Source organism: Marmota flaviventris, chromosome 13 (assembly GCF_047511675.1).
Source record: "Marmota flaviventris isolate mMarFla1 chromosome 13, mMarFla1.hap1, whole genome shotgun sequence".
Classification (NCBI taxonomy): Eukaryota; Metazoa; Chordata; class Mammalia; order Rodentia; family Sciuridae; genus Marmota; species Marmota flaviventris.
In genome coordinates this window covers 73,782,721-73,805,782 of record NC_092510.1, presented here as the reverse complement: position 1 = coordinate 73,805,782, position 23,062 = coordinate 73,782,721, and the positions used below count along the sequence as shown (strand labels likewise).

At 36.2% G+C, this 23,062-nt stretch overlaps 1 long non-coding RNA gene across 2 annotated transcripts in view; it reads right to left on the bottom strand.

The window, feature by feature from the left end:
• The window catches only part of LOC114089196 (uncharacterized), a 253,088-nt gene that overhangs the window by 7,681 nt on the left and 222,345 nt on the right, over window positions 1–23,062 (bottom strand). Inside the window, exon 4 of one of the 2 annotated variants that reach the window (XR_003582138.3) lies at window positions 8,556–8,828. The exons of the other annotated variant lie outside the window; for it this stretch is intronic. This is a non-coding gene — a long non-coding RNA (uncharacterized lncRNA). Of the gene's footprint in view, window positions 1–8,555; window positions 8,829–23,062 lie in introns of those variants that run through there. 2 annotated transcript variants of the gene reach the window in all.

Genomic DNA, 23,062 nt, shown 5'->3' with positions numbered 1-23,062 from the left:
GGCTTCTTTGGAGCAAAAGATATAAACCTTCAGACCAATAAATTGAATTGTGTCAACAAAATACAACAGGGTATCTGAATAAATAAAAGGAATTACTTGAATTTTTCTGCAAAGTCTCTGTCTTAAACCACAACTTTATTGTTGTTATATATTTAAATATGATATATTTGCATGGAAGCACCTCCCAACAGAAGACAATTGCTATAAAATTTTTAAAAGTTAATTAAATATAAATAGAAAACAACAATATCATAGAAGATGAAGGAAGAACATATTTTAGTTCTGAGAATTAATGAAATTTCTGTAACTGTGACTCAAACTTCCCTTTATGCTTTCTGTTGCCTATAAAAAAACTATCATACCACAGAAGAGAGAGGAAGCTACCAGTTTCTCAGGGATACAAAGCCTTGGCTGATATTTTACTATTTTATTTACCATATAGTCATTTTATGACTATTATCTCTACTACTATAACTATTCAATGAGCACTAAAATAGAAGTCCAAACCTGGTAGCTTCTACTTACTGTGTAAGAATAGCTCACCACCCACACATTAGTGAAGTAGTCCAAAATGTTATACACACCTTACAATCATTTATGACCCACTTAGCTATTGCTTAGTAAGTTACTGTGGTCCACAGCTTACATTAGATATATAAATCTCCCATTTCTTTTTAGCAATATTAGGTTGTGATTAATTGAATATGAAGTGTTATTATAAAAGAATAAAAAATGTAGGGAAGATACATAACAGTGTTAGAATAGGAAGTCAGAAATTACTTAGTGTCAGACAAAATATAACCATACTCCCTTTATGTCATAATATTTGGAAAGTTGTCCCTTTGCCTTAATTACAACCCATGGAAGAGCAATACGCATTGTCAATTTTTTCCTTCTGTGTTCAAAATTGTCTGATTCTGTCTGGATCCAGACTACAAGCAGCATGCATTTTTGAAGGAGAAAAGGAAGAGGGTGGACTTAATGTCTACTTTATACAGAGGTCTGATAGCATGGCCTTGCATATGCTAGAGCAGTGCTGTACCTCTGAGCTATATCACCAGCCCCAGCACAATTTCAAATATTGTGTAAGAGGAAGTGTAGGGAGAACACTTTCCTCTATTCACCATATAGAACCATGCTAAGAGTCCACAGGAGCAAGCCCTCCTTAGAGCTTCTGTGTGCAGAGATAATTCATATCTAATGCAAACATTCCTCCCAAAGAAATCAATAAAAGGAAAATTCATATTTCCACTTCATATTGTGTCAGTTGTGGCAAGTGTAATTTTTGCTAGTATGTTTGTTTCACAAATATTTCAATTTTATTGGTATAAAGTTGTCCATAATGCCATCTTAACTAATTTTAATATCTGTAGAATATACAGTCAGCTCCCTGTTTATTATTTCCTGATATCAGTTGAGTTTTCCTTTTTAAAAAGGAGTTTGCCAGGTAGTTTAGTAGTCTTAAAATTTAAAAAAAAAAGGTGGGAGGTGCTGGGGTAGTGGCTCAGTGATAGAGTACTTGCCTAGCATGTGTGAGGCACTGGGTTAGATTCTCAGCACCACATACAAATAAATAAAATAAAGGTCCATTGACAACTAAAAAATTTTTTAAAAAACTACTTTTGGCTTTTTAAATCTTCTTTATTTCTATTTTTAATTTTGTTAATATTTATTCTTAATATTACATCCTGCTTTCTACTTTCTTGGAGTTTAATTTGCTGAATTTTTTCCTGCTTTCATGAAAGAGATATTTAATACGTTGATTTCAGTCTTCATATATATAAATTGTTCTTGTACATTTTATTATTGTTTAATTGAGAAATAAAATCATATCCAGATATTGCTTGATTTACAATGGGGTTATATCCTGATACACTCAGAGTAAGTGGAAAAATATCCTAAGTCAAAAACACATTTAATCCACCTCACCTAACAATCATCATGGATTATCCACAATTGTTTCTATTGAGAATTCAGCTGTCAGTCTCTTATTTCCTTAAAAGTAATCTTTTTTTCACAGATTATTGAAGATTTTTATGAAGAACCTAAGTTTGACTCACATTTTATCTTGCTTGGAGTTCATCGGATTTCTTGAAAATGTGACTTGGTGTCTTTCATCAGTTTTGAACATAAATACACCATCATTTGTTTTATTTACCCCTTGCTGTATTGATGAAAACCAAGATTGTCTACAATTTTTTGCTGTTTCAGGCAGTGTTTTTGTAATGAATATCTCTGTGCATGCCATTTTGTGCACATGGGTAAATATTGCTAGGTAGAAAAGTGGGTGCATTTTAGTGCATTCTAACAACTTAGAACAAATAAGTAAATTATAAAAAATTATTGAGATACCACTGTACACCAGTTAGAATGGCTAAACTGTAAAATGCTGATGCCATCAAATGCTGGAAAGAACATAGAGAAGCAGAGATTCTCACTCATCACTGGTGGGAATGCAAAGGGTCTAATTCTTTAGGAGAGCCTTCCCTATTTCTTACAAAGATAAAAACAGGCTTATCATATGATCCAGGAGTTGCTCTCCTATGTGAAGAGGAAAGTTAGAAATTTATATCCACACCAAAACCTGCATGTGAGTGTTTATAACAACTTTATTCCTGCAATATTCTAAAATGTCCTTCAATAGTTGAAGGAATAAGAAAACCATCCTATATCCAGACAGAATGTTACTCAGGGATGAAAAGAAACAAACTATCAATGGCTGAGTGAAAAGAACCAGTCTGAAAATGAAAAAAAGATAAGTGTGAGCATTTTACTCACAAATTTCTACCTAATAACACTTTACCAGTTTATACTCCTGAAAAAAAAGTATGAAATCGTCCAATTCATATTCCTCTTACAAACTCTGAATACTATGAGCATTTTTTCCTGTTATTGGTATTTCTTTTTCTATCAATTATCTATTTATCACCTTTATTCCTTTTGCTATTTATGTCTTTGGGTTTTGTTTTTTTCCCTTTTGATTTGTTCAGCTATTTGGTATATTTACAGTATATTTAAAATATGCCCCCACATTTTTAATAATTTTGTGATACATTTATTAATTCAATAGTTTTAAATTTGATGAAATCTGTCAATATTTTCCTTCTGTGTTCAAAATTTTCATTTTCATCACCCTTGTATGTTTTAACTAAACACTAGTTTTAAAGTCACCATCATAAATTTAATTCATAATCCTGAACTTCCTGAAGTTGGAGAGCTGCCAGTCTTAAAATATTGACTCTTCATTCAGTAAAATCATACCTTTCCATTTGTTCAAGTCCTCCAGGAAAATTTGATACAGTTTCTTGATAGAGGTGGTGCATATTCCTTGTGAGATTTAGTTCTACATATTTTAAAACTTGATTATTTTATTGTGAACATTTCTAAATCTTCATGGTTCAATGTGATTTGTGCTTGTTTTTTTTTTTTTTAATTTTTATTGTAGGGAAGCTTTCTTCTGTCTAGTTTACTAGAAATTTGACCAAAATGGACATTTAGATATATTCATTACTTCTTTGGAATATTTTGGGATGAGAATATGTTTTCTCCTTTTTATAATCTGTTAACATAATGATTTTCATTAATAGAAACTAATGCTCCAGCTGGGTGTGGTGGCACAGCTTGGGAGGTTGAGGCAAGAGGATCACAAGTTCAAAGCTAGCCTCAGCAAAAGCAAAGAGCTAAGCAACTCAGTGATACTCTATCTCTAAATAAAATACAAAATAGGGCTAGGGATGTGGCACAGTTGTGGAGTGCCCCTGGGTTCAATCGCTGGTACCACCTCCCCACCCCCCTCCCCGAGAAAAGAAACTAATGCTTGATAATTCAAGAATCTCTCAGAATAAACCATTGATAAGGATTTTTATTTTCTTATAAGACATTATTAGATTTTATTAGTATTTTAGGAAGTCTTCTCCCTCCATTTCATAAATAATATTGGTTCATAATTCTGTGTGTGTGTGTACATGTGTCTGTGTAATTATGCAACCTTCATAGACCAAAGTAAAAAAAATAAAATACTTTTTGAGGCTGGGAATGTAGCTCAGTAGTAGGGTGCTTGCCTAACACACACAGACGCCGGGTTCAATCCCTAGCACCACAAAAAGAAAAAAACATATCTGAATTTTAATCAGGCACAATGGCATACTCAATGATTGGGAGGCTGAGGGAGGAGAATCATAAGTTCAAAGATAGCCTCAGCACTTTATTGAGACCCTATCTTAAAATTTTAAAATTTTTTAAAAAATAAAGACTGAGGCTGTAGCTTAGTGAGAAAGCATCCCTCCATTCAATCTCCAGTAGAAATAACAAAAACAACCCCCCACCCCCACCCCCCCAAAAAAAAACACAAAAAACACTTTATCTATGAAATGAAAGCAATTTATGTAGCATCAGAATTACTGGTTAGTAATTCTGAACAATTCTTTGTTATCTTTTGATGGATTTTTTTCTAAACAATCTGAACTTGAACTATTTTTTTCTGCAATATACATTTCTACATTTCAATATGGAAATGTAATCCATGCATATTGTTATGGAGGATACATTGGAACCTATTCTTAGCAATTGCTTTCTCTTTCCTTTTCACTGTGATTAGAATTTTTACCCTTTCTTGATTTTTTTTTTCTAGAATTGACTAATGTTGCATTTTTTCTTTTATTAGGTATCCCTGCATCCTTGGATGACTACCTTTAACATTGTATACTTATTTCAATTTATTTCTTTCTGTCAATATCTTTTGTTATTTAGTAGTAAAATCTTCCCTTTAACAAAGCAATAACATCATCACATTTTTACATTTCTTTCTTAGCCTCTACAACCTCCTGTATTGATATTATATGGTTCTTTTTTCACTATTCATTGGCCATTATATAGCCCAACAATATAGTTTTACATTTGCTCTTTGTGTACCCTGTACTTTTCCCATGTGTACTTTTTGGAGTGTTTGTTTTACTGGCCTATCCTCAGTTACACGGGGGAGAGGGATGGTACCATGGGTTGAACTCAGGGGCACTCAACCACTGAGCCACATCCCCAGCCCTATTTTATGTTTTATTTAGAGATAGGGTCTCGCTGAGTTGCTTAGCCTCGCCATTGCTGAGACTGGCTTTGAACTCATGATCCTCCTGTCTCAGTTTCCCAAGCTGCTAGGATTATAGGCTTGTGCCACCACACCCAGCTCCTCAGTTACTCTTTCAAGGAGGTTCTATGAGTGGTTATATTTTTGAGATATATACAGGCCAGAGTTCAACTCCTCTACCTACATGCAAATTTAGGTAAAGCAGGAAGTTTGCTTCAAAATCGTTTTTACTTAAGGATATTTAAGGCATTTTTCATTGTCTTTTGGAATATAGAAATGTGTGCTGTAAATCAAATTGTGTGCCTTTGTAGGAAATATATTTCTTCCTCTGAAAGTTTTTAGGATTTTCATTTAATTTTTATTGTCCTAAAACTTGGTGAGATTCTTTTAAAATTTGTCCTACCTGTCTCTTGGGGATGTCTTTCTATTTAAAATTTATAGTTTTATTCAGCTATATGAAATGTTCTTTTTATCTTTTTTTTTAAATTAACCTCCTTTCTCTCTATTGTCCTTCTGAAATTGCTGTTATGAACACCTGTTCATAAACTCTACAACCTGTTTCTGCCCTTTTCTTTTCTTTTTAATAAGAACACATATGGATTCACCGAAGATCACCCAAGTAATGTGGATAAATTCTGCATCTCAAGATCCTTACCTGAATCCTATCTTTTGCCTCATAAGGTAATATTCAAAATTTTTCCCAGTAAGGTAATATTCACAGGTTCCAGGGATTAAGAAGTAAATTAATCTCGGGGAGAGGAGGGCATTGTTTTCTGTCTACCCAGACATAGCTGAAAAATAACACACCTGCCAGATCACATCTAATTTTCTTAGGGGTAAAATCCATTGGCTCATTAAGTTATGTAGGCTGCCTTTTATGCTCACTTCTACCAATGCTCAGTCTATAAAATCAGCATTGTAACATTTAATTCTTACCTGCTTCATGAGCCTATGGAGAAGTAAAATGGGATATGGTATAGAAAGCACTTCCTGAATGGTGTTCTGAAAAGAATATAGGCCTATATTTTATATTCTAAGTTATGAAATGAGACAATGGAATTTTAGCCAGAGCCCTACCACTTATTAACTTAGTGACCTTGCTCTTTTCATTTATAAAGTGAAGGTAAAATATCTACTTTATAAGTTTGTTGTCAAAATTAAATGAGACAATTCATGTAAAAACGACTGGCATGCTGGCTGGCTTATGGTAAGATCATCCTCTCCTTTCTTCTCTGCTAAAAAAAAAATGTTTAGCACACACTCTCTGAATTGCTTCAAAATGGTATGCAGGGAAGCTTAGGTCAGCAGTTTTCATTTCAAGCAAGAAGGACAAACATAGATAATAACTATTTAAATAATTAATAGGCTGGAACAGACCATTCACTGATGCTATGCATGGGAAATAAGAATTCTGTGCCATGACCTAATTCATGTCCTTGGTCAATACATGTTCTCTTCTTTTTGTTCCAGGGAAGATTAACAATACTGTGCAAAGAAGGCCTTGCCAGGGCCGGGAAGAGTGTAGACTAGTAAATTGTAGTTAATGCTACTAAAGTTATTGTCATTGACTTTTATTCTAGAAGGCACTGGTGGCAGTACTACTCTTCATAATCAGAGCAAATGAGACTGTGAGTCCAAAGATTAATAAACAACCCAAAGTTCATTCCCTAGTCATTCTACTCACTTTTACATCTCTGGCTGAATGACTTCATTCTTTAGTTCTGGACGGGTAACATCAAGCTTATGGACATAATTACTAGGTGGCCTTGACCCATGACCTCTTACATGATCACAGACTGGAACCCTGATGTCTGGCAGAGGCTTCATAAATGGGAGTCTTTGACCAGAAAGAAGGCTTGATGAGTGGCTTCCCTTGGTATTTAAAATGAACTCCTACACTATTTCCCACCATTTCATTAGTGGCATTTCCCACAGACTTAATCTCTGTATTCCTCCTCTCTGAGGGAGGGTGGGAAGTTCCCTGGGGAATCTTGCAAGTCCCATGCCTTCAGTCATGTCCCATGAGCTTCAGATACACAACTCCAGCCCCAGCCCAGCCTTTCATCCTCTCCTTCCCCTTTTCTCCTGCTTTGAACAGCAGCCATGGCCTGGCCTTCAGATGACCTGGCCAAGGAAGCACTCCTGGTTCTGAGGGCCCTTCAGGGGCTCTCATCAGGTTTTAGGGGCAGTCACTACTCCTTTTGCTGACTTTCTGGGTTCAGAGGAGGGACAGGCAATGAAGCAATAGGAATAGGATCCTTTGGTGACTTCCTGCTGGCTCTTCCTACCTGCAATTCTCTTGACCTGGCAGGTCCTCCTTCAGCTCACTATCACAAATATCCTTCAGTTTCCGCACCCAATAGATCACCTTCAGCTTCTGTCTGTGAGAAGCCTCCACTACCTAGACAGGCAGGTACCTTTTTGGATAAAATATATTTTTAAATGACCCTAAACCAACATTCTTATGATACACATGGATTCCATGCCAGTTCCTCAGGATTTGCATACCTTTGGCCCACTGTCACAAGGAAATGCATTGCTTTTCAGATTTTTCCTCTATTCTGCTTCCACTAGCAGCTTCAGATAACATCTCTCCGGCATAGGTCAAGAATCAGTCCATAGAGTACACCAAATGCAGGAAAAACCTGCTCTCCCCCCCCCCCCCCGCAACTAAACCTGGGTCTCATGCCCCTCACCCTCCTGAGTGCATTAGGAATCAGAGGGCTACACAAAGAAATTTGTACACAATCTTCTCCAGATTCTAATAAATATACCCTCATTTATCCTCAATATGTAAGTGTTGTTTACTCCTGTAAAGTACTTCCCTCCAACACTTTAGGAAATACCATCTACTGTCTTTATGCCTTAACTAAAATTTGGGGAGGATGTGTCCCATTTTAATATTCTATTTTTCTAAATTGAAGGACTTCTGCAAGGTAACCTTCATTTTTCTCCCTTTTGCCCTTCATGCCACTATCTTGTGCCTGCAAAGGTCAAATCCTGCCACTGTTGCCACTTTATGAATTTATATGTAATGAGACCTAATCAGCTTCAGGTCATGTAGGTAGACTTCTTTTTGCATAAGAAGCAATGTTCACTTGTGTATTTTATGTCACAATCTCAGCACATGAACAGCAGGATGGAAATGATGGGAGCTGGGTGAATAAAGAAACATAAATCATTAAGGATTATGAATAGCAGGGTAATTGTTGCTGATCCTAATTTCTAGAATATAGAATTTAGAAAACTGATAGCTCATTAGTTTGCATAATTGAGCTGCAAAGAAGTGAGTAGCACTGGCTCCAGCCTGATTGTCCAGTTCAGCATTCCTTCTTCTCCTAGTCCATAGGTTCCTTGCTATCTCACTTGTAGGCACCACCCTCAGGTATGAGGAGCATATTAGTGTCCTATTCCTGCTGCAACAAGTGGCCTCAAATTTTAGTGGCTTAAAATAAAACAAATTTATTCTCTTACAAATCTGCAGGTCACAAGTCCAAAATGGACCTTGCTGAGAAAAAGGCTGTTTTTTTCTGGAGGCTTTGGGAGAGCAAGTTCCATCTTCTTGCATTTTCCAGCTTTCAGAGGCTGCTAGCATTTCTTGTCTTGTGGTTGTCTTCCATCTTCAAAGTCAGCAATGGCCAGTCAAGGTTTTCTCACATCACACAATGATGCTTCCATAATCACATCTCCTTCCTTGACTCCCACTCTTCAGCCTCCCTCTTCCACTCTCAGATTCCTTTGGAGCCACCTGCAAAATTCAAGATCGGTTTCTCGTCTTTGGCAACCTTGACTCCCCTTTGCCATGTAATAACATATACACAGCTCCCACAGAGAATTAGAATTTGGACATCTTTGAGTGGGTCATTTTTCTGCCTGGCATACAAAGAGTAATCCCAAACTGCTTCAAAAGTTCCCTGAATCTCTCCTTGTCGTCACCTCTCACCATTATTCAAGTGTCTATTACATAGCTGCTTGTCTGGCCTCAGCACAGTAGCCAAAATCTACTCAACAATTCCATGTTCCAATGAAGAACAGGTTTCTAGGCCTGTTTTTGCAGGTAGAATGTTATTGGACACAAAACCAGGCTCATCTGTTTGCATACTGTCCATGTCTCTCTTGCTGCAAAAGCAGAGTAAAGTCACTGTAACACAGTCTATGTGGTCTGCAAAATCTTATTTATTATTTGGCCTTTTACTCCCCACCTCCTGCAAAAAAAAAAAAAAAAAAGGAGAAAGTTTGTTGACCCCTGTTATAGAGGTCTGCTCTCTGAGTTATCTTTATTCTTAGATTTCTATTCATGATTCCCCACCAGAAGCTAAACGTGGACCAGGGCCTCTCCCGTTCAGTGGACTCTGAACTTCATTTTTCATACCACCAGCCCTATGAGGCCTCCATAAGTTCTGATCAATTCCTCAGCCTCTAAGCAATCAGCAACTTTCTTGAAGAGAAAAGCAGTGCCAAATGCAAGGTTTGCTTCTTTTCCAGACCTTGAGTCCTGCAAATCCCTTCTATTTTAGGAGCTAGACAATGTCTTCAAATACACATAGTTGATATTTTGTCTAGCTTTGCTAGTTGTTCTCTGCAAGCGGACTGATCCAAGCAATCTGGCCCACCATTGCCAGAACATGTTTAGCTCTCTTACTGCATATTTGTCTTCAAGCCCCTGTCATGTTATTCATATCCCTTTATGACTTGTTCTATTGTCTTTTGTGTTTAGCTTACAATTTTCTTATAGCTTTTTTACTGTCTCTCGGACACTCTGCTTTCTTGCTTTCCAATGAGGAAGCCAGGTTTAATAAAGTATTATTCTGATTCCTACAGTTAATTACTTTCTCACTTACCCTTGACTCTTCAGAGTAACAGATCTTTCCCCTTGTTTTGCCTTGACTTACTTCTACCCACATTTAATTATGTTTTGATCTCTTCATCTGCCTTCCTGGTAAATCAAATAAATCCAGATTTGAAAATAAATTGGTTACTCTTATCCCACTTCTCAGATGAGCAACAATTTTGCTTATCAGATTTGTCATCAACTAGAGGTCAATAGATACATAATTTCCTTTCCAAGTCAAGTCCCCTAGCAGTTTCTTCCATCACCTGGAACCTCTTTACTCTTTTCCTATGAAACAGTCTCTCCCCAGTGCTTGTCCTATATGATCTGACCTGAAGGAGTTCTTTAAAGATTCCTTTTAGAATGTTTACTGCAATAAACGTTCTCACATCTCTCATGTCTTACATTTTTTTCCTCGGTTGCTTTCCATGAATAAATATACAAAAGTGAGGCACAGTGCCTTGGCCAGCTCCCAGAGAAGCACTGATAATCAGCAGATGCTTTCTGGTTCATTGATACAGTTCCTGGCTCTCTGGGTCAAGAAATAAATGGAAGGAGAAATACAAGTTTCTTCTCAGATTGGGCCTATATCAAAGAGCTGGAGCCTGGATAAGCTCTTCCTTGATCCAGCTCTGGATGCCTCATTGGAAATTTCTCTCAGATTCTTATTACATTTCCCATCAACTTTAGTTTCTCATATCACCTTAAAACTTATTTTAGATAATTATTGTTATGGTTTAGATCTGAAATGTCCCCTGAAAACTCACTCCCATTACTTTTTTTTTTACTGGGAATTGAATTCAGGGTTACACTGAGCTACATCCCCAAACTTTTTTACTTTTTTATTTTGAGACAGGTTCTCACTAAGTTTCTGAGAGTCTTACTTTCTGAGACCAGCCTTGAATTTGTGATCCTCCTGCCTCATTGGGACTACAGGTGTGTATAATCATATTTTAAAAGCATGATCCCCAAAGCAAGCAGGTCCAGAGGTGGGACTTTTAGGCAACGAGTGGGGTTCTGACCTCCCCAGTGGATTAATCCATTTGCTGGATTAATCCATTCCTAGATGAATGGACTACTTGGTGTTAAATATAGGTTGATAGTGTAGTTAGAGGAAGTAGGTCACTGGGAGCGTGACTTTGGAGACTCTGTCTTGTCCCTGGTTCATTGCTCACTCTCTGTGTCTTGGTCTCTGTCTGTCTGTCTATCTTCTTCTTTGCTGCCATGAGCTGAGCAGCTTTCCTCTGCTGTGCCCTTCAACCATGTTGTTCTGCCTCACATCAGGTCCATAGCAATGGAGTTGGCCAACCAGGGACTGAGACCTTTGAAACCATAAACCCCAAATGAACTTTTCTTCCTCTAAGTTTTTCTTGTCAGTGGCAAAAAGCTGACTAACACAATTACACTCTTGTTTGAGAGTCTGTTTAGGAACTGAGAATTACAGGTCAGTATCTACTACCGGTTACAGTTCCAAAGAATTTAATTCTGCAAGTATATCCAGGCACTGAGTCATTCCTTGATTCCATGGAGTTAAATGCTTTTAAAAAATATTCTACTCAGGAAGATGCAAAGTGTGGTTTGTGAAATGAGTCATAAAACTGCAAATTGATATATGTAAGTACTTAGCATGTATTAAACTTAATTTTCTTAAAAATCACTGATTTATGATTTGATATCAAGGGATTTGGCACAGTGGAGGATTTCCTATTTTATAAGAAGTACTAATGAGTTACAAAACAAGCAATAAAAAATATCCACACTGGACATTTGCTATTTCATGCAATTTCATTTGGATGTTTTGGTGTCTAATGATAAAGTGTTGTACAACAGGAAGAGTCAGAAGACCTGGATTAGAAGCTTTTCTCCTCTGCCGGCAACTCTGTAGCCTTGAGCAAAAACACTCATCTCTGAATCTCTTTCTCCTCTTCCTTACATGGGAATGATGATAATGACACAGTCTTCCCTACTTCACTTGTTAATTGAGAGAATAAGTTGGCATAAGATATAGAAGAACTTTGGAAATTATTAAGCCCTATCTAAATTATACACATATTTTTGAAGCTATTTTAGTATGAAAACTGAGAAAAATCCTTAGTCCAGCTTAAATCTGAATGACGACTGCTCCTGTAAATCTCTAATTATTTATTCATTCTAGAATCAACATAGAAAATCTATAGCACTTATTTTCTGTATGATAATAAGAGTGTTCCAAAGTAAACAAAGCAGCCCTTGAGGGTTGAAACTTTAAAGGTTTTTTCTAGGCAGGTAGATGCATCCTCTCTTCCCCTAGGAACAGGTCAGCATCCACTACCCGCACATTTCTCAGCCTTGTAGGTTGACTCTCTGAATTATCAAGCAGCTTGGAGAAAGCTCAGACCAGACATTGAGGTTAAAATAAGCAAAACCCCAAACTAACCAAGAGCTGAAACCATAAGAAATGATCCTCAGATTTTTATGTTTCAGTTATAGTCAAAGGAATTTCATGCTAGGCATCATGGTACATTAGAAAATTTTTTTCTCTATAGAAGAATTGGAAACACACTCTTATTGCCAATGAAAAAGACGGCACCCCAGAATACAGTTCATGGTTAAAATCAGCAGAAGAGAAGATTTCAGTGGAAGATTCACTCATGAGAACTGGAGATTTTTCTATGTGTCTTTTAGCAAGAACTATCACTGTCCCAGGGGCAAGATTTCAATAATTTGCAGAACACAGAGAGGGGAGATATTCCTGAAAAGGCTACTATCAATATGACAGAAATGAGAGGCATTGTCCCTTCATCTCTTCTAATAATATTGTGAGATTCTTAGTAAGTGGATTATCACTTTTAAATATAAATAGACTTATAATATGCTTCCTAAAAATGTAGTGTAACCACATCCTACAGAAATGTTAGAAATTGTCTTCAATTGTAAATCTTTACTCAGATTTCACTAGTATTCATGGTTGCAAACTTGCTTAGCTAGAATATTACAGCTAAGAAAATGAGCAATGAAAACCTATGATTCCTGTATTCCCTTTTAAATTTCACCATGTACATGAAATACTCATTTGAACCCACAAATGAAATTATTATTTTTGCAAAATTCTCAATGTTATCCACTTTTATTTTTAAGATTATTTCTTGTTGTTTTCCCTGGACATTAGAGAATGAATGATCAAGATTTCAAATAAGTAGAAATAATCATTGGACCTACCCAAATTATTTCTACTTATTTTCTACTTCTTGAAAATAATGATTGAATTTTTTTGTGTTTTAAATTTTTTCTATGCATGCACCCACCTATAGACCGTATGTACAATATGTTCTGAAACTGATCATATCATGTATTCAATTTTATTTAATGAGTTTGTCCTTTGTGCTTAAAGTTTTGTGAACATTATCCATGTAATCAAATACTCTTCAAAAACACGTTTAATTTATGAGGAACTCATCATTATATGAATATAGTATTTAATCAATCATATTTAATCAATCCTCTATTGTTGCCCCTCTCGGTTGTTTTCAAACTTTTTCTAGTTATAAACAATGCTATGACTAAACATCCATGGAAATAAATCTTTGTGAGCATCTTTAATTAATTTATTCGGTTAAGTTTATCTGAACTGTAATTATTAGAGAAAAAGATAGGAACACTTTTTGAAATCTTCACTCACATGGCCAGGCATGTCCTACACATTCTTAATTTTCATTTCTACCATGGGATATTAGAATAATTTTTGAGCCAGCTCTGCCATTGTATTTAGTTTAAACATTTTAAGATAAATATTTATTAATCAATAGTTAAAATGGCACAGTACTATTTGATATGTAATTATTAATAGGTGTTCTGTGGATATGTAATACCTTTTAAGATGTCAGTTCATGTTCTTTGCCCATTTCATGTATTGTTTGCTGCTGTGGCTTTTTTCATTGGGCTCCACAGATATACAAATCTTAAAAAGGTGTCTTTGTTACTTCCTAAAAATGTTTTCCAAACTTATAGCTTCCTATCTCAAAATCCATTCAATGTATCTATTAAAAAATTCAGTTGTTTAGTTTCACTTTTAATTATTTGCATTTATATAGTACAAAGTTGAAATCATACTGTTTCTAATACTCTTTGTTGAACAGCTTGTCCTTCATTATTTATAATATTTACTGTGCTTATTATAGTACATTTTTATATGGAGTAAGATTTCCTTTTTTGTTATTGACATTTTTGGTTTATTTTCTTTTTTAATTTATATATGACAGCAGAATGCATTATAATTCTTATTACACATACAGAGCACAATTTTTCATATCTCTGGTTGTATACAAATTATATTCATATCAATTGTGTCTTCATACCTGTACTTTGGATAATAATGATCCTCACATTCCACCATCATTAATAAGTAAGATTTCTTTCAGGATTAATTCTACTGCTCCTTTGATGAGCTAGGTATCTCTTACACAAATCTCACAAGTCTATTCTCTGAGATTTTATAATATCTACTGTTACCTACCTCCTGCCATGGTGTTGCTCAACAAATATTGGGGCTATTCCTACGTTAATTGGAAATGTCTTCATATAAGACAAAATTTGGCTTCTGGGTTTTATATAAATATTTGTTATGTTAATAAATACTCCTGCTTCTGCCTTGGGGATTATTTTATGAGGAATAAATTCTGGTTATCAAATATATTTTCATATTTTATTAAAATGACAGTACATTGCCTCAGGATCTATTTATTCTCATTGAACCTACCCAAATTATTATAAATAGATTGCCTAATATTCAACCATCCTTGAAATTATCACATGAATTCTACCGGATCTTGGATAGGATTCAAATATAATAATGAATTCAACTTTCTAGTATTTTCTTAAGGATTTATGTCTCTGTAGTCATAAGGGAGATTTGATCTATATTTTTTCATTGTTATTGTAATATGTCTTATTTTTTGGTAGCATTATTATGGTTTAAATAAATAGGATATTTTTCCATCTATTTCGTAAATAAAATGGTTCATAGATGATAATTATTTGTGCCTTGATAAGTTGAGAAAACACATCAGTTAAACAGTCTGTAAATACTTTTGAGAAGTATTTCTCATGTAAATTTTACAATTTCTTCTATGATTATAGAACTGTTCTTTTAATTCTACTTTTTCCTGAAGCAATTAATATGTGGTCTCACTTTCTTCATGTAAAATTAATTTGTGCTCTTTAAAGAATATTCAGTAACATATGTAGAAGAAAAGGAACACCATATGCAGACTCACCACCTTGAATGAATTTTTACTGATACCATATTTCCTGCCAGCCCTTTTCTTACTCATTTATTTATAACTATAAACAAATTTATTTGAAAGACAATTGATATTAAGACACAGTCTTTTCTCCTGCATTTTTAATTGATATTATATCATGTTCCTTATCTCAAATACTTGAATTTTCTTTGAGAATATTACTTTTTATGAATATATAATATTCTATATCACATATAAAATAATTTGTTCACTATTAGACATTTAACTTTTTCCAATTTCTCAGTTACAATGTTTTAATAGGCTTCCTTGGTATTTACATATATTTCTATATGTTTAAGATAAATTTTTAGAAATTAAAGTCATTTTATATTTAATATCAAAATGTCTACAAAAATTTATGAATTCTAGATAGGGAAGAGGGGTGGGAGGGAAAGGGAGGGGGCAGGGGATTAGTAAGGATGGTGGAATGTGATGGACATCATTATCCAAAGTACATGTATGAAGACATGAATTGGTGTGAACACACTTTATATACAAACAGAGGTATGAAAAATTGTTCTATATGTGTAATAAGAATTATGATGCATCCCACTGTCATGTATTTAAAAAATAAAACCAATAAAAAGAAAGAAATAGGAAGAAAGGAAAAATATTTAACTTTTACCAATGTATTTGAAAGTGCACATTCCATTAACCCCTTTGCAAATTAAATTTTTAAAAAATCTTTCACAAAGCAAACTATGCTTCATATTTTAAAGATCTAATTGTCTTTGACTAATTACTATAAATATTTCATATATTCATTGGTAATTTATCTATTTTTGAAATATTTATTCACCTAATATGACCAATTTGTACTAGCAATGTGCTTTTTATGTACTGAAGCTTTAAATATTACCTTGATCTGCAGAAATTAAAAGAAAATCACTCAATATTAGTCAACAATTAAGTAAAGCAAGGAATATAGGTTTTTAATTTCCTTGCACTTAACTGATGTTATAGGACAACAAACTATTAGTTGTTTACCAGCCATATGACCTTCAGCAATATTTCAAATAAAATATTGAATTCTTATGTTTGTCTTGAATATGGATAATCACTCACTCAAAGACCAAACAAGTCCTGATTCAAAGGACTTTAACTGAGAATCCAATGCTCTCTACAAAGGGGGTTTGGATGAAATTCTTGGGCCTTACATAACACAACCCTGAGAAGAGGACGTCATGGGCTCTTCCAAACACTTCCTGCAGAAGAAGCACCTGCTTTTCCATTCCAGAGCTGGACATTTTGAACATTTTATAGCAACTACTACCTGTTTCTCTCTCTCTCTCTCTCTCTCTCTCTCTCTCTCTCTCTCTCTCTCTCTCTCTCTCTCTCTCTCTCTCTCTCTCCATGAATGAAAATCCTATTAGCAAAACATATTGGAAAACAACTTTTTTGTTCACTTGTAGTTTATCTTCCCCAAGACCTGAAATTACTAGAAACCTTATTTGTATTTATCCTTATAAGATTTCAATATTTTCTTGTAGATGTTGAGTGTAGAAAGAGGTGAAAAAAGAGAATATATGATCATTGTGATGCTGATTGCTGGGTAAGTTAGTAGACCTTAGAAGGCTGAACAAAAGAAGCTTGAAAGAAAAAGAGGAGATGTTGGAATGAATAAGTCACTGGTCAGTCTACCTGTATTTTTTTTTCTTTTACAATCTCCATCCTGGAGTATTTGACTTACTGACTGGTATAATAGCTACTATGATTATTGCTCTTTAGTCTTAGAATTGTATGAAACAAAAAATAATTGGATTTCTTGAGTCCCAGAGGAGGTTTGTTCTAGCAAAAATAACACACTGAAGCTTCATTCTTGGAATCTTCAAGGATAGATGATACCAGTACTTTCTTCTTCCTTATCAACGAGGTCCAAGAGTACTTGATAAGGTAAGTGAAAGGTAGACCTTGCCATACACATCCTCATTCCCTTATGAGGAGTCACTTCACAATGTGGAATTTCAGAGAGTTATTTTAACTCTAGCCCTTTCCAAAGTTCCATGGAATTGTCCTCTCTTCAGAAGGATATAGGACTACCTGACCTTGAAACCTTGTTTTAAATAAGTTGTGGGTCCTTCTCACCTTTGGTCATGTTTTGAGAGTTAAGGTTCTGCCCTGGCCTCTGATTCCTATGCCAGGTCTGTGACAGTGTAGAAGGCAGTGCTGCTCCTAGATGGCACAACTATGTTTCTACCCTGAATGCAGAAAAACAAAAAAGAAGGACAGAGGGAGAGAGAGAATTTCCAGTTAGATCTAGTTCCTTTTAAAGACCAGTTATAATTTTTGGCCTTTAAATTCCTAAGAAGAACATACATTGTTTTAATAAATACCCCTTAATGTAAGTTAGCTCTAAAGTTTTTGCTAATTGCAATCAGAACATTGACTAAAACCCTGTTCAGACACAATTTATGCTCTATCTATCTATTAGATCTCTGCAGTAATCCAAACAGATCTCTGAAGATCCTGATTTCTCCAAGAATGTCTCATGACAAAATTGTTATTGTTCTCAAAATAAACAAGCAAAAAACCCACCAATAAACAACATGTATGCAATATTGAAATTTTCAGTTGCTTTTTAAGAGGCAAATGATAGCTCAATTCACAACAGCTAAGCTATGGAACCAAACTAGGTGCCTTTCAATAGATGACTGGATAAATGAAGTGTGGCATATATACATAATGGAGTTTTACTCAGTCATAAAGAAAGACTTTATAACATTTGCCAGGAAATGGCTGGATCTGAAGAATATCATGCTAATTGAAGTAAGTCAGTCCCAAAAGACACAAAGTTCAATTGTTTTCTCTGATAGGTGGAAGGTAATCTGAAATAAGGGGTGGGACAAGTGAGGGGAAGAATAGAAGTACAGTAGATTAATTAGACAATGAGGAATAGAGGGAAGAGAGAGTAAGCAAAGGAAAAACAGTGGAATGAATCTGACATACTTTTCCCATGTACATTTCTGAAAACAACACAGCAAATCCTACCACCATGTATATCCAGAAGAATGCGACTCTAACAAGAATAAGATATATTCCCTACTTGCTTGTATAATTATATCCAAATGGATTCTTCTGTCATATATAACTAAAAAGGACCAATAAAAAATAGAAAATCAAAGGTATATCAGTAGAGAAAAAGAAACAGGGGGTGGAAGTATGGGAGGGAGGTGGAGAGTGCTGGGGAGTGATATTGGCCAGATTATATTGTTATCTTGTGTGCAAGTACAAATAAGTAAAAACAAATCCCATCAGTATGTACAAATATAATGCACCAATAAAAATGTGGAAATGAAAGAAAAAGAGGTAAATGGTCATATTGAGGTATTACATGTTGAAATATAAAAATGACTGCTATAGTTCAGACCTGATGTACCCCCAAAGGCTCACATGCCAGCAGCTTTAAGAAGAGGGGCCTGGTGGAAGTTTTTAGGCCATTGGGAGTGTGCCCTCAAAAGGGACTGTGGGACTCTGGCCTCTTTTTCTCTCTTTGATGTCTCAGTTATGAGGTGAATAGTTTTGCTCGCCCACAGTGCTCCTTTCTTGTATTCTACTCACCCTACCCCCAGAGGTCTAAAAGCAATAAGTCTGCCCAGTCATCGACTGACACCTCCAAAACTTTGAGCCTAAATGAACCTCTCCCAAGTTAGTTATCTCAGGTATTTGTTCCACTGAGGGAAAGCTGAATAATCCAATGACCAATCACTGAGTCTCTTGGAGATATTACTCTTAGAATGACAATTTTGATTTCTACTTGATGAATTTTATTTGTCAAGAAGGGTTGACAAATGGTAATTCCTCTCAAGTTTAATTCAACCCCAGTGATAAATAAAATTGTCATCTTTGGGACCATATTTTATCCAACACTAAAAGTAGCTGAACCTCCCAGTAGCTTCATTTCCTTGGCCACAAAATAAAAGACAAATATCTGTCTTTCTGATTTGTAAAGACAGATAAGATAGCATCTGTAAAGCACATTGTAATGACTAGTCACATGAATTAATTTATTCAGGAAGATATTGAGTTTGCATTATAGTAGAAGTTACCTGCTCTGCCTCATATTAAGAACAGTCCTTAAGGCATCAGTGAATTTTTTGGCTAAGAGTAGTAAATCTCACAGATGTGTGGGAAAATGAAAGCCAGTAAATTGCAAGTGTCACCAGTCCTAGCTTCTGGGTCCACAATAGACATTGCTAATGGATCCCAGCTTGTGTGTGCACCCCCACCCCCCATTGGCTGGAGACTCAAACATAGTAGTTCAGGCAATCCCATTATAGCATGTTTCTGTTAATAGCCTAGGACAAAGGTCCATAAACTTTTTTTTTAAATGGGTCAGAGAGTAACAGTTTGTGCTTTGTGGGCCACTTGGTCTCTGATACAGCTACTCAACTCTGCCTTCCTAGTAGGGAAATAGCCACAAACAATGTGTAAATGAATGGAAGTTCCTGTGTTCCCGCAAAAATGCAATTATAACCACAGGCTAGAAGCAGTCTAAAATCTGTCGTCTCTGGACCTAAAGTTTCTCCTGAAATCAATGGGAGTCACTGTAATAGCAAGGATTGCTGACATCATTTCAGGAGAGTTGGCAAAGGTGGTATTTTAGCAGCCCAGCAAAGGTGAACTGATATAAAAATGGGCCCCAGACTAGTGACGTCCTTTGCTCAGTACTATCTGTAATCCCATGGAATCAATTTTTCTCTCAGCTCTCAGAGATGGCAGAGGTAAGTGCATCCCAGTTTTCTTGGGCCTCAGCTGATAAAGTATTTCTGTTCGTGGAGTTTGTGTTGATGTGAAAATACACCAGCTGGTGTATCCTGCCCAGATGACTTAGAGTGCCTGTCGTGTTAGGTTACACTGCTGGTCTTTAGACTTGAGTTTGAGGTTCCTCCACACTTATGCTCAACCTCCAAAAGGTGCTGCTCATTGCCTCCAAATTTAAAGTAGCCCCAGGATGTTGCTTCCCCCACAACCATGCAGTGAAATGCATTACAGATTCTTGCCCGTGTCCCACACGGGCAGTGGAAATGGGGTTCCCCTTGGTGGAATGGGCTGGCTGGGAAATGAAAGCTAAGAAAAATAGAATGTCGGAAAAAAACACAGAACACAGAAAGTAGTTTCGAAAGCGGGGCAGGACAGACTGGATAGAGCTTCTATACTCTGGCAAAATGGAGCCCATGCTTGCTTTATTTATATGGATGGGGGAGACATCAAAGGCAGGGATAAGGTTTCAAGGGCAGAGTCTTGCTTGTGGTGTCCTGCAGTCAGGAGGTTGATTGACATCTTGCAGGTCACACCCATCTCAGGTGCTGTGTGGGTCCTCTGGCAGAGTTTGAGGGGGAAGTTCACCTTCATCAGGTGATCAATCCCTATGGGGGTGCCATGGGAGAGTCCCAATCCCAGACTTATCCCCTCATTAGGCTACTATGTGCAACACAGTCTACACGCAGCCCACAGAAGGCTCCTGATAACAGATTAGCATATCCAAATATTTCGGTTTCCTCTATAGAATTCTCACAAGAAATCCAATGTCATTTTCTCTTAAATGAGGAGAGACACAAAGAGTTGAGTATGCAACATCTAGCACGTCATTGTACCTTCCTGAGCCACAATATCCTCATCCATAAAATAGAATAATACCTTCCCTACCTACAACATAAATTCACATGCAATTCAATGGCAGCTTTTTCTTTTAAATAAGCCTTATTTATGTCACAAAAGCCACATTATCCATCAAAACCCTTTTCAGACTGTTTTTAACATTGCCATTCCTCTCCACCCACATCGCTGTAATTATTCACATCCTGTGACAAACACCAGGGTAATATAGGAAGAATAAATCTACTAATGCAAACTTCACTCCCAAATCAGAGACATTTATACTAATGAGCATCCTCCTCCTTTATTCTTCAGCTTCTTGTGACAAAGAACATGAAAAGTTCTGCAGATGGATCCAGACTTTCCTTGCCTTGATGACCTAAGGGCCTTTCCAAGTATCCAGCATCAGCAAATCATACAAACATAAAGTAACTTAAATCCTACATGTCTATGCCAAGGAAGGTGACTGTAGAATATTCAAAGACACAAAGGACTGAGTCAGTGACTTTTGCTGGGAAGCATTAGGTAAGAATTATCTACCGACAATAGTTTTGACACAGGCAGAAGATTCCTTCAAGTTTCAGCTAAAGTCCCCTTCAAGAAAAAAATTAGTAATCCATGGTATTATTATAAAATCAAAGCTATTGTTCTTGTTCCAAAGTTCCTAAATTACACGAGGAGAGTATATTTTATTTCTTGGACAAATTCAGATTTGGCAACATTCCCAGAGAATTTTGAAAACATTCATTTCAGAACAATCAAGATTTTCATCATATGTGCTTTTATCAAATGATGGTAAATACCAGCTTTCTGGTGTCAGAAAAAAGATCTGTGGCAATAGCTTTTCCCAAGGTCTCTTAGTTCCTTTGTCTCTCAGTTTCCCTACCTTACAAATCCTGCTTCTGCCTGTGTAAAGTAAGATTTAGAAATATCTGCTTTCCTTCACCATGTTCACAAAAAGGAACAAATGGAGCAATACATATGTAAGAATGTTGAAGTTGAAAGAACCATACAGCAAGGTCCAGGAACTTTTAAAAATTATCTCCTGTAAGTTAAAAATGAAAGATAATTTCTTTGCAAGCAACATTTGTCTCAAAATGATTTCTGCAGTGAAAAAAAAATCAAATGACTCACTTTTATACCTTCGCTTTTTTCCCGAATTAAGAGTCTGCTGCTTCTTAATAACCATGGTCTCTGTTCTTCAATAATTTTAGTACTACTAGCTCATAAATTAATAAGGTGACCAACTTTATTGTGAAAAACAGGATAACTGTCATTGCAAGGTACATCATATTTACTCTTTGCAGGGCATGATGATTATAATTTGCATAGTCAAAAATTAGCAGTATGTTTGGCTTTTCCCAACTGAGAAAATCAAGCTGTTTCTGCTCCACTGTTTGTGTCCAGATGTTGGGGAGCCTTTTATTGCATGAAACTCCCAGTGGAAAATCTGAGATCCTGCTCCTTTTCCTTGGAGTGGGGGGTGCCCTATGAGTTTCCTGTGCTGCAGAAATGGAGGATGATCCTCACTAATTTATTTTAGATGGGCCAAATGAAGTGTCAAGGTATCACTCCTATTGGAGAGTCCAGGGCTGAGTCTGCAGGAAGCCCTCACAGGAGCAAGATGATACAGCACCTCAACAGGAGCCATTGTTCCAACCATGAGGGACAATCACACTCTACAGCTTCATGATTCTGGCTGTAGAAAGCACTCACTGCTGGGTGCTGGGTGGGAGATCTCACAAAGTGAGGACCTCTCAAGCATGGAACCCACTGGTCTGTCCTAGGTCTCACGGATCATCTCTCCTCTTTAATTTCTGTTGTGAATGGATTAACTTTATGCACTTCTCCATTAGGACTCCTTTGGACTTATGAAACGGCTTTGTCTCTCTCAAATAGCTTGCTATCTAAGTTTATATCAAAGGGTTTCTCTTTTATAATCTTTTCTCTGTTGGGTTGCAAGGGCCAAAACTCAAGGGGACAAAAGCTCATCAGTTTCTCTTTTATAATAATCCAACCATTCTAGTAACTAGCTAAAATGGAGAAAGGTGATTAATGGGATACAAATGCCCCACCATACTCCATTAGATCATCTCCTCACATTAGCTGGCACCCTCTGGAGTCTTTTCTAATGGGCAAGAGGCCCCACTGAGGAGCTCTTCTGACTTCCACCCCTTTTTCTCAGGGTCTTGCCCACTGACTAAGCAGCCTCTGCCCATTCATAGGGAGCCAAGGGAAGTGCAGGACTCTCACTGGCAAACAGCCACTTCCACTATT